The sequence below is a fragment of the Cherax quadricarinatus genome, chromosome 43 (assembly GCF_038502225.1).
Source record: "Cherax quadricarinatus isolate ZL_2023a chromosome 43, ASM3850222v1, whole genome shotgun sequence".
NCBI lineage: Eukaryota > Metazoa > Arthropoda > Malacostraca > Decapoda > Parastacidae > Cherax > Cherax quadricarinatus.
In genome coordinates, this window is record NC_091334.1 from 2,140,629 (window position 1) to 2,153,427 (window position 12,799).

At 44.0% G+C, this 12,799-nt stretch overlaps 1 protein-coding gene across 6 annotated transcripts in view; it reads right to left on the reverse strand.

Annotated features, from left to right (window-relative positions):
- The window catches only part of LOC138853904 (oocyte zinc finger protein XlCOF6-like), a 113,898-nt gene that overhangs the window by 49,883 nt on the left and 51,216 nt on the right, over window positions 1–12,799 (reverse strand). The window lies entirely within an intron of this gene.

Here is a 12,799-nt window from a genome sequence, read left to right on the forward strand (position 1 = left end):
AGAGCCTGATCAACCAGGCTGTTGCTGCTGGCTGCACGCAAACCAACGTACGAGCCACAGCCCGGCTGATCCGGAACTGACTTTAGGTGCTTGTCCAGTGCCAGCTTGAAGACTGCCAGGGGTCTGTTGGTAATCCCCCTTATGTGTGCTGGGAGGCAGTTGAACAGTCTCGGGCCCCTGACACTTATTGTATGGTCTCTTAACGTGCTAGTGACACCCCTGCTTTTCATTGGGGGGATGGTGCATCGTCTGCCAAGGAGAGGCCGCTGAATAGATCTGATCACCATAATCGAATTTTGATAAAATGAGGGCTGAATGTAGGCGAAGGAGAGTTCGACGATCAGCTCCCCATGAAAGATGAGCAAGGGTTTTAAGAAGGTTCAGCTGGCTGTGACAAGTAGCCTTCAGAGAGGTAATGTGGGGTTTCCAGGATAACCTTTGGTCAAAGAGAAGGCCTAGAAACCTGACTGTATCACGTTCAGGGATACGGAAGCCATAGAGGTACAAAGGATGATCAGAGATGACAGAGCATCTAGTGAAAGTAATTTGGTGAGTTTTGGAAATGGAAAATTTAAACCCATGCACGGTGGCCCAATTGGAAACACGGTCGACCGCATGCTGGAGAGAAAATGTAACGAGGTGACAGTCAGCGCCTGCACAAGCAATAGCGAAGTCATCTACATAGAGTGATGACCAAATAATGAATGGAAGAACAGAGGCCAAATCATTTATAGCAAGGAGAAAAAGTGTGCTCAGAACACATCCCTGAGGGACACCTTCAGCTTGGACAAAGTCCGGGGAGAGCACATTATTGACTCGAACACGGAAATGTCTGTCAGTTAAAAAGTTCTTAAGGAAAGATGGTAGATTGCCTCGGAGGCCTAAGGAGTGGGCTTGGGCCAAAATATTATACCTCCAAGTTGTGTCATATGCCTTCTCAAGGTCAAAAAATATGACAATAACTGAGTGGTTATTCGCAAAAGCATTATGAACATACGTATCCAAACGTAGTAAGGGGTCTATGGTAGAACGGCCCTTACGAAAGCCATATTGACGAGTGGAGAGACTGTTGTGCATCTCTAAATATCACATTAAACGTATATTTACCAGACGTTCCATCACTTTGCAAACTGCACTGGTAAGAGCGATGGGATGATAGTGGGAGGCTTCATGTCCCGTAGTACCCGGTTTGCAGAAAGGGAGAACAATGGCAGATTTCCACGGCTGTGGAAGAACTCATTGTGGCCAAATAAGATTGAAAAGGCGTAAGAGGACTGCAAGGGGTGAATGATGTAAATGTTGTAACATACGAATATGAATGTCGTCGGGCCCAGCTGTCGATGATCGGCAAGCTGAGAGTGTTGCCTCCAGTTCCTGAAGTGTAAAAGGCACATTATACTGTTCCTCTCTGAGAGAAGAAAAGTCCAAGGGTGCTAACTCTCTGGCAGACTTTGAGGAAAGAAACGAGGGGCAGAGATGGAGCCCCTGAGAAATATGGACCAGATGATTGCCAATTTCAATGGCAACATCTAGAGGGTTTGCTATATCAACACCGGCAACCCGTAGAACAGGAGCCGGGTCGGGAGAATATTTACCACTCAGTTTCCGTACTTTTTTCCAGACTGCACTCATAGAGGAAGCAGAGGTGATGGTGGAGACATAATCTCGCCAGCAAGTGCGTTTAGCGTCACGGATGACACGGCGAGCGATCACACGCTTCTGCTTAAAATCAAGAAGTCTCTCAGTGGTTCTATTATACTGGTACCTGCCCCACGCAGCACGTTTCAAACGTACTACACGAGCACAAGCAGGAGACCACCAAGGCACGCATTTCTGAGAATGCCTGCCCGAGGTTTGGGGTATAGAATGAGAAGCTGCAGTTAAAGCCGAGGACGAGAAGAGGTGTAAAAGCTCATCAATGGAGGATGAAGAAGGAACCTCACTAAAAACAGTTAGTTGTGAGTAAAGGTCCCAATTTGCCTGATCAAATTGCCAGCGTGGGTTACGAAGAGGTGGTGAATATGAAGGGGAAGTAAGAATGATTGGAAAATGATTGCTGTCATGTAAATCCGGGAGAAGAGACCAGGTGAAGTCTAGTGCAGCGGAGGAAGAGCAGACTGAGAGATCGATGCAAGAGAGAGTATGAGTACGAGGATCAAAATGGGTGTGAGTACCTGTATTTAAAACATGGAGGGGGTGGGAAGCAAGAAAAGCCTCTAGCTGAATGCCACGAGAATCACAGTGAGACCCCCCCCAGAGAAAATGATGGGCATTAAAATCGCCAAGTAACAGAAGTGGTGGCGGTAATGATGAAACAAGAAAGGCAATATCCGGAATAGATAATGCTTGAGAAGGAGAGAGGTGCAAAGAATAGTGTATACCACCTATGCAGGAGGACACGGGCTGCTGTGTAATGCAGCGAAGTACGAACAAATAGCTGATGGTATGGAATATCAGTGCGTAGAAGAAGGGTACTTTCGTTAAAGGTCCCATCAGGAAAAGGATCCGAAGAATACAATAAATTATAGCCTGAGATGGGATAGATAACAGCAGAGTGTAATTTTGGTTCTTGTAAGCAAACACCAACAGGGAAAAATTGGGAGAGCAACGTCTGAAGCTCACCCCAATTACCCCTGAGGCTGCGTATATTCCACTGTAAATAGGCCATGATTGGCATTGATAAGGATACTAGAAATCCGCAGGTAAAGGTACCTACGGGCTAGAGGGGTAAGAAAAGTCCACATGCGGTGGCAGCGGAAAACATTCAAGCAGCGAAGGAACGGTGCGCTGTTAAGAAAGGAGTTGCGCAGATGGAGAAGAGGAAAGAGAAGGAACAGAGGGTGGATCATTGTCCATTGATGGTTTGATCTCTGCAATATATTCAGAGATTGTTTCAAGTGTTTCAGAGTTCAGAGACGCTGTATGGGAGACAATATTGGAGATGGAAGGAGGAGTAGTTTGAGTAAAGATCACAACTGTAATTAACTGTATCAAGGTAGGGGGGGGCGAAAGGATGGAGGGAACTGGAGAAGTGTGAGAAGGGACAGAAAAGGCAGAAACCTGGGAGGTGGCAGAAGAGGAAGAAACTTGGGAGGGGACAGAGGAGGAAGGCACTGTACGAGGAGGAGGATGAACCTCAACACTTGTGACAGAGCCAGTGAAAGGGGAAGACCCAGGTACAGAGACTGGGAAGGTAAAGTGTGGAGATGGATGAAGGGAAGGAGGGGTTAAAGGAGATTTTTTGGACTTCTGAGAAGTAGAGGGACGATTGGGAGGAAGTGTCATACGAGGTCTTGTCGATACCGGGGTTTGTGAGGGAGAACACGAAGAAGTGAGAACAGACTGAGGTGTTGAAGTAGGGACGTCTGAGCCCAGGACAGCAAAAGAATTAGATACAGGAGTGACTATGGGACTGGCAACCGCAGAGGAGGCTGCAGAAGATGGGACCCCAGAAGTGGGGGGATGTTTTGAAACACAAGAATAAGAAACACGGGGTAGTCTCCCTTGGAGGCGGAGATGAGAAACCGCCATAGCATAAGAGAGAACTTCTGCCTCTTTGAGGCAACGAATTTCCCGCTCATTCAAGTAGACCTGGCAACAGCGAGAGTACGAAGGGCGAGCCTCATGACAATTAAGGCAAGAGGGAGGTCGACTGCAAGACGTATTAGAATAGTCATCGGAACCACAGACTGGGCATTCGGCTATAGATCTGCAATATTTTGCTGGGTGGCCAAATTGCCAGCAATTTCTACACTGTTGCGGTGTAGGGATCACCTTTCGAACTTGTAACCGATGTCCTGCTACATAAACAGAGGATGGGAGTTCACGGCTGTCAAAAGTTAAACAAGCCACATTGCAAGGGTATCGTCTCCGCCCGCGGGCAGGAAGAACATAAGTGTCTACCTTAAGAATCAGATCTTGGAGTTCCAGCTGTTTGAGAATGTCATTGCCACATGTCTGGAAATTCTGTTGGACTATGGTATGGGGCAGAATGACAGTACCACTACAAGAATTGAGGGAATGACGTTTTTCAACAGTGATAGGAATAGTATCGATATGTGAAAGAAGAGAAAGATCATGAGCTTGGGTAGCATTCTGTACTGTGATGATACGCATACCACTCTTAAGAGCATGAAAGGAAATATCTCTACCAACATGGCGTAGGTGCGCTTTGCCAATACTATGGTCGGAAAGATGGGCAGTAGAAGAAGTCGGTCATAAAGTAAAGAATTTAGACCATTGTGTGGTCCGAAACTTGAGTGTGGAGAGGGAGTGCATGACGTGTTGGTCTTTTCCGAGTAGAATGGGAAGGTAACGAAGTAACGTCATCAGGACACTGTCGTTGGTGTTTGGAAGTGGGACCAGAGTTGGTCCGGCATGGGACGGGCTGGCGATTCGAAAATTGCCGCACCGTAGAGGGAGAGGCCGGAAGCATAGTCAAAGGAGAGCAGAGGTCAGACAAATCGAAGGAGTCAGTCGAAACCCCAGCACCTGAAGCGGGTGACGAAACAGCACCAGCAAGAGGTACAGGGGTCTTGGGAGTGTCCGAAGAGTTGCCAAAAGAAGAGGCGAGGTCAGAACGGGGTGCGGCAACAATAAGGGGCCCGGGGGTAGCGGGGTCATGGATTGGGGACTCCATGGTTAGGTTACTTCTTTCTTTTTGTTTTAAGAACAAAAAAAGAAAGAAGAAAAGAAAATAAAAATAAAAAAAGAATAAAAAAAGGGGGGACCGGGGAGGAATAGTTCCTAGGAGGAATGAAAGGGCCAGAAATCTCCCTCCGCATATAGCACAGATGCAGCATGGAACCCGTGCCATACCCTACCCTTCATGCCAGTAAACCAGCAATCCAGGATAGCAACCTCACATCTGCCGAGCTACCTCGGTGGACAAAAGAGAGGGCGGCCGGATATCCGCCACAAAGCATACCTCCTTTGGCCACCACCCCCGGAATCCAAAAGGTGGCTTCCAGAGATACACCCATCGCCCAAAAGACACCCAAAGCCACCCTCTGGGATACTGGAGAGGGATCAGGACATCCCCAGGCGATCTAGATTCCACGGCAAACTATGCCACTGCCAAGAATCTCAACGGAATGGGATGGACCCCAGTACCCTTTCCCCTACCTAGGAACTAGCGTGCCTGTGAGAAAAATCCCAAAGGCCAAAAAAGTAAGGGCAAAAGGGAGGGGTGGGGAGGAGGAGGAGGAAAGGAGAAAGGGGAAGATGGGGAGGATGGGATAGGGAAGGGATGATTGAGGGTAATTAGGTTCGGTCTGAGGAAGGAGACCGACAGGTCTAATTCCTCAGACCAAGAGCCTCTTCACCACGCCAAGGAGCCCCCCTTGAAGAGGACTCCTGCCAAAACATTTAATGCAGAAGAGAAAAAATTAAAGCCTCTTACAATAACATGGCAGATTCTGAAAGCTGAATTCAGAGAACTGATGTTATGTGACCTGCTTATAACCAGGGGTGTAGTCAGGTAAGGAAAATTTAGGGCTGTGTCCTTGGAGCCCATACCTATTATGGGGGCTCAGACAAAGCATTTTATACTATATACAGTGTACCTCAGTATACGTCCGCTTTAGAATAAGTCCAACTTGGTATATGTCCTGTTTGGACGTGAAAATTTTTGCTTGGTATACGACCTTTGTTTGGAATATGACTCACATGCTAGAACTTGTATGGGTCAAAATGAGTCACGACACCATGCGCTACCCTTGTTTACCTCTCTGTCGAGACAAAGCCACAACTGCCCACTAGTGTCAGTACGCCTGTTGCTACCATTCGGTGAACAACCTGCACTGTAACTCTGTGAATTTTCACGTGATTTTGTTTTTTCATATAAATTTTTAGTAAATTCATTAACCGGGAACTTGAGGAGGAGGAGCACAAGACTTAAATGGATGCACTCTCTTCAGGCTCGGAAGAGGAGATAGAGGAAGCCCCTACCTCATTAATCAAGGAAATCTTTGCCAAATGGACGGATGTCAGACATTTTGTAGAGAAGTACCACCCCCAACAAAGCCCAAACAAGCCGTAATAGCATTGTATGGAATGACCAGACAATGTCACATTTCCAGAACATCCTGATGAGAAGGAAGAAGCAAAGTTGTTTGGACAGATTTTTAGTAAAAGTCAAACCTGGTGAGCTTCAACCAGGTCCAAGTAGGGAAAAGAGACAGAAAAGAGAAGAGGACTCTCCTTCCAAACAATAACATTTCCTCCTCCTCCCTTCTCAGCACTATCCTAGTAGGCACTGGACTCTTTTCAGCAAAGTGAGGTTAAATTTGCATTTATTTTATCTAATTCTTTTGTATTTATATATGTATTTTAGTATTAAACAGTGTTTAAATTACATTTTTTTTTTTCAACAAGTCGGCCGTCTCCCACCGAGGCAGGGTGACCCAAAAAAGAAAGAAAATCCCCAAAAAGAAAATACTTTCATCATCATTCAACACTTTCACCACACTCACACATTATCACTGTTTTTGTAGAGGTGCTCAGAATACAACAGTCTAGAAGCATACACATATAAAGATACACAACATATCCCTCCAAACTGCCAATATCCCAAACCCCTCCTTTAAAGTGCAGGCATTGTACTTCCCATTTCCAGGACTCAAGTCCGACTATATGAAAATAACCGGTTTCCCTGAATCCCTTCACTAAATATTACCCTGCTCACACTCCAACAGATCGTCAGGTCCCAAGTATCATTCGTCTCCATTCACTCCTATCTAACACGCTCACGCACGCTTGCTGGAAGTCCAAGCCCCTTGCCCACAAAACCTCCTTTACCCCCTCTCTCCAACCCTTTCAAGGACGACCCCTACCCCTCCTTCCTTCCCCTATAGATTTATATGCTTTCAATGTCATTCTACTTTGATCCATTCTCTCTAAATGACCAAACCACCTCAACAACCCCTCTTATTTAGTATTAAGCAGTGTTTAAATTATTTTATACAGCCCCTTCAATGTATAATATGCCAATAACAATGGGATTTTTTTTCACGGGAACGGATTACAGGTCTCCCTCAACATTCACATTTTCCACTTTCGAGGGCTTCGAACATTCGCGAATTCCCAGCCACCCAATCATATTTAAAATATGTCATTACATATGTTAGGAATTGTGGCAGTGGCAGAGTTTCTTTGGAGACGGGACAAGTCCTTCAATATGAAACTAATATCAACTCTACAGCTTATTTATCTATTACAATTCATCTAATATGACATAATAAACAATATTAATAACATAGAAACATGACATATACTCTAGAATGAATAAAATAAGTCATTAAGTATGTCACGAGTGTTGCTGTGTTGTTGTTGTTGTTGTTGTTGGGTGTATAAGGGCCACTGAGAGCATAAGCCTTACATAGTGATGGTGGAGGTGGTAGAGACTATAGACAGCAGTGTTGTCAGTTGCCCTATGTAACTCAAACAACATTGGAGGAGTTAGGTTCATGCTCTCCTTTTTCTATTGATTAATTGCTTAACTTACTTGCTACATTGTTAATGCTACACTTTATTCCTGGCTAGCGCTATAGCCTTTATCGATTTGTCCTGCTTTAGTATCGTACATATCGTAAAATCACTGAATCACTGAAGGTGGCACATTCTCCCCTCTCTTCCTCCTCCACTTTGGTACTCTGCTATGAGTTCTTTCTTGAATTCTATAGGTTTTCTCGCCCTCTTTACCAAAGGACTGGCACTAGTACAATATTTTACTATGTTTTCATGTGTTTTATGATTGTTCATGGTTCAATAGGTTAAGAGCATTGTATTATATTTCCCTACAGTATACTGGGGCACCAAACATTCGCGATTTTTCAACATTTGCCAGGTTCTTGATCCCCTAACCCTCGCGAATGTTGAGGAAGACCTGTAATCATTTTCCCTATATTTCTTATGGGAAAATTCGTTTGGTATATGTCATGTTTGGTATAAATCCAAGGTCCTGGAACAGATTAAGGACGTATACCAAGGTACCACTGTACATATTAGTAGACACTACAGTGGAATCCTGAGTTTCGTCCTTAATCCATTCCAGGAGCTAGGACTAAAGTCGAAACATCCTAAAGTCGAAGCAATATTTCCCATAAGAATTAATGTAAATACAATTAATCCATTCCAGGGAGTTGGGAATCCCCCTCCATAAGAACATCAAAGCCCTCTCTAGTGTTACTTCCCTTCTTTGTCTTTTACTGCTACAGTACATTCATTACTTACCTTAAAATATTTGTAGTCTTAATGTAGGGCAAGAGGTGAGTAGTATTTATTTGTAGGAATTCATTGTAGGTAGCTTGTTGATATAGGTACATGTAGGTAGCCCCCCCCCCCCCTGGGATACACTACACAGCCACATTACACTACACAGCCATATTATTACATCAACATACCATGTTCACCGAGTTTAATTGTTTCTAACAACTACCTTTAGATGCCTTCATAAACAAAAGGAGAAGTAATGAATAATTCATGCCAAGAATTGTAAACAAAGGCGTATGAAGGGATGTTATGTAACGTGTTTCTTATGTAATTTCAAAGAAAATATCATAGATGGATTAATGAAAATGTCTATATTAACCTAAAATAAGCCATTTAATGTGCCTAAGAGTGATTATTATTAAACATACATCACATATAAACACTGCATGTTTTTATATATACTATGTAATGTGTTCTTTATATAATTTTGAAGAAAATATCATAGATGGATTATTGAAAATGTCTATATTCACTCGAGGAGAAACAAAGCCATACTGACTCACGACACCTGCTCAGGCAGGTGTGCAGGCACGGGCAAGCGGACAGGTCTGGTATGCGGGACAAAACACGGGGCACAGTGGGAAACTTGAGACAAAATTGAACCGAAAAAACGGTTCTAATCTCGAAGTGTACAATACTCAGGGCAGATGAAACTCGGGGCTCAACTGTATAGGATGTTCAATACATGCCACACATGTTGGTCAGCTAGGGGTGAGTCTGTCACAGATACAGATACTAATGCCGGAAAAAAATTCCCCCCCCCAGTACCAACAATACCACCAGTCCGATAACATTCTTCTTTGCAAATATACAGGGTCTAAAGCCAGCAACAAACAACAAAATACCTTTCATCCGTGGACTGCTTGCAGAGGCAAAGGCAATGTTCGCGGCTTTCACTGAGACCCACATAAAGGATCACTTGGACAACGAAATATGGATCCCAGGTTACAACCTATACAGATGTGACAGAGTGAACAGGCAAAAGGGGGGGGTTGGCCTGTACATTGCAGAGTCACTTGTTTGCACAGAACTGCTAAATGCCTCAAATGATGTAGTGGAAGTTTTAGCAGTAAAGGTCGAGAACCAAAACCTAGTCACTGTGGTAGTCTACAAGCCTCCGGATGCAACATCCCAGCAATTCCAGGAACAGCTGTTAAAAATTGACCACTGTCTGGAAAACCTTCCAGCTCCTGCACCAAACATCTTGCTCCTGGGGGATTTCAACTTAAGGCACCTAAAATGGAGGAATATAGCAAATAATATTGTTGCAGTAATAACACCAGGAGGCAGCTCTGATGAAAACTCACACTCACGCGAGCTTTTAAATCTCTGCACAAAATTCAATTTAAACCAGCAAATAATAGAGCCTACTAGACTGGAGAATACACTAGACCTCATCTTCACTAACAATGATGATCTGATAAGAAATGTCACCATATCAAAAACAATATACTCAGATCACAACATAATTGAGGTTCAGTCATGTATGCGCGGAGCCCCAGACCGACATAATGAGATTAGTCACGAGGGAGCATTCACCAAATTCAACTTCAATAACAAAAACATAAAGTGGGACCAAGTAAACCAAGTCCTAACCGATATAAGCTGGGAAGATATACTAAGCAACACAGACCCCAACTTATGCCTAGAACAGATTAACTCGGTGGCACTCGATGTATGCACAAGGCTTATTCCTCTAAGAAAAAGGAGGAGTAGATGTAAAACAGAAAGAGACAGGCGCTCCCTTTACAGGCGACGGAAAAGAATAACAGAGCGGCTAAAAGAGGTCAATATATCTGAAATGCGTAGGGAGACACTGGTCAGAGAAATAGCAAGCATCGAACTTAAGCTAAAAGAATCCTTTAGGAGTCAGGAATCGCGGGAAGAACTAAAAGCCATAAATGAAATCGAAAGAAACCCAAAGTATTTCTTCTCCTATGCCAAATCAAAATCGAGAACAACGTCCAGTACTGGGCCCCTACTTAAACAAGATGGGTCCTACACAGATGACAGCAAGGAAATGAGTGAGCTACTCAAGTCCCAATATGACTCAGTTTTTAGCAAGCCGCTAACCAGACTGAGAGTCGAAGATCAAAATTAATTTTTTATGAGAGAGCCACAAAATTTGATTAACACAAGCCTATCCGATGTTATCCTGACGCCAAATGACTTCAAACAGGCGATAAATGACATGCCCATGCACTCTGCCCCAGGGCCAGACTCATGGAACTCTGTGTTCATCAAGAACTGCAAGAAGCCCCTATCACGAGCCTTTTCCATCCTATGGAGAGGGAGCATGGACACGGGGGTCGTCCCACAGTTACTAAAAACAACAGACATAGCCCCACTCCACAAAGGGGGCAGTAAAGCAACAGCAAAGAACTACAGACCAATAGCACTAACATCCCATATCATAAAAATCTTTGAAAGGGTCCTAAGAAGCAAGATCACCACCCATCTAGAAACCCATCAGTTACACAACCCAGGGCAACATGGGTTTAGAACAGGTCGCTCCTGTCTGTCTCAACTATTGGATCACTATGACAAGGTCCTAAATGCACTAGAAGACAAAAAGAATGCAGATGTAATATATACAGACTTTGCAAAAGCCTTCGACAAGTGTGACCATGGTGTAATAGCGCACAAAATGCGTGCTAAAGGAATAACAGGAAAAGTCGGTCGATGGATCTATAATTTCCTCACTAACAGAACACAGAGAGTAGTCGTCAACAGAGTAAAGTCCGAGGCAGCTACGGTGAAAAGCTCTGTTCCACAAGGCACAGTACTCGCTCCCATCTTGTTCCTCATCCTCATATCCGACATAGACAAGGATGTCAGCCACAGCACCGTGTCTTCCTTTGCAGATGACACCCGAATCTGCATGACAGTGTCTTCCATTGCAGACACTGCAAAGCTCCAGGCGGACATCAACCAAATCTTTCAGTGGGCTGCAGAAAACAATATGAAGTTCAACGATGAGAAATTTCAATTACTCAGATATGGTAAACATGAGGAAATTAAATCTTCATCAGAGTACAAAACAAATTCTGGCCACAAAATAGAGCGAAACACCAACGTCAAAGACCTGGGAGTGATCATGTCGGAGGATCTCACCTTCAAGGACCATAACATTGTATCAATCGCATCTGCTAGAAAAATGACAGGATAGATAATGAGAACCTTCAAAACTAGGGAGGCCAAGCCCATGATGACACTCTTCAGGTCACTTGTTCTATCTAGGCTGGAATATTGCTGCACACTAACAGCACCTTTCAAGGCAGGTGAAATTGCCGACCTAGAAAATGTACAGAGAACTTTCACGGCGCGCATAACGGAGATAAAACACCTCAATTATTGGGAGCGCTTGAGGTTCCTAAACCTGTATTCCCTGGAATGCAGGAGGGAGAGATACATGATTATATACACCTGGAAAATCCTAGAGGGACTAGTACCGAACTTGCACACGAAAATCACTCACTACGAAAGCAAAAGACTTGGCAGACGATGCACCATCCCCCCAATGAAAAGCAGGGGTGTCACTAGCACGTTAAGAGACCATACAATAAGTGTCAGGGGCCCGAGACTGTTCAACTGCCTCCCAGCACACATAAGGGGGATTACCAACAGACCCCTGGCAGTCTTCAAGCTGGCACTGGACAAGCACCTAAAGTCAGTTCCGGATCAGCCGGGCTGTGGCTCGTACGTTGGTTTGCGTGCAGCCAGCAGCAACAGCCTGGTTGATCAGGCTCTGATCCACCAGGAGGCCTGGTCACAGACCGGGCCACGGGGGCGTTGACCCCCGGAACTCTCTCCAGGTAAACTCCAGGTAAACTGTTTGTTGCTCATCTTAAACACTAAAAGCAGTTGAAATGCTAAAGGATATACGCTTTTGTAGTGAGGCTCTTTCAAATTTGCAAGGAATTCTTTTCTATAAACATTGGTAAAACAGTCTCAATGTCAGAAGAAAGATGACAGTTTAGGAAGAAGTTTGCAGACAAAACAAATAGTGAGAAAATGACAGAATGAGTTCAGGAAATTTTTGCCAGACTAATATACTTATGGTAAGTTGTGAACTGCCTTACTGGAAACATGACAAGGTGACATGAGGCATTATGAGAACTGGAGACAAGTTTCAGTGTTTCTTTGGAAATACATACTCTCTAATGAGTATTGAAGATGTAAAAGAAAAAACTGGAAATCTGTGTAGTAAATAGAGCATAGATGCATCCAAGAATCAAGAATAGGAATTACAGCATTTAAAAAGAATTCATTAAGAAAATATGGAAAAACAATTACCGAAGTTTCAATTACTTAGCAGTTTTTTTTTTTTTTTTTTTGCATTCTAATAACAATTTTTTGTGCTCTTCCAGTTACAGCTGCAGAGGCAGAATGCTCTCTCAGTACTCTGGGAAAGTAAAAAAATGTGCTATGATAAACTGTGTCAGAGTAGAAAAAGACGTATGTACAGTTCAGGACTGTTATGGGGCTATAGGACCCAACATGTACATGTATTTATGTATCAAGTAAC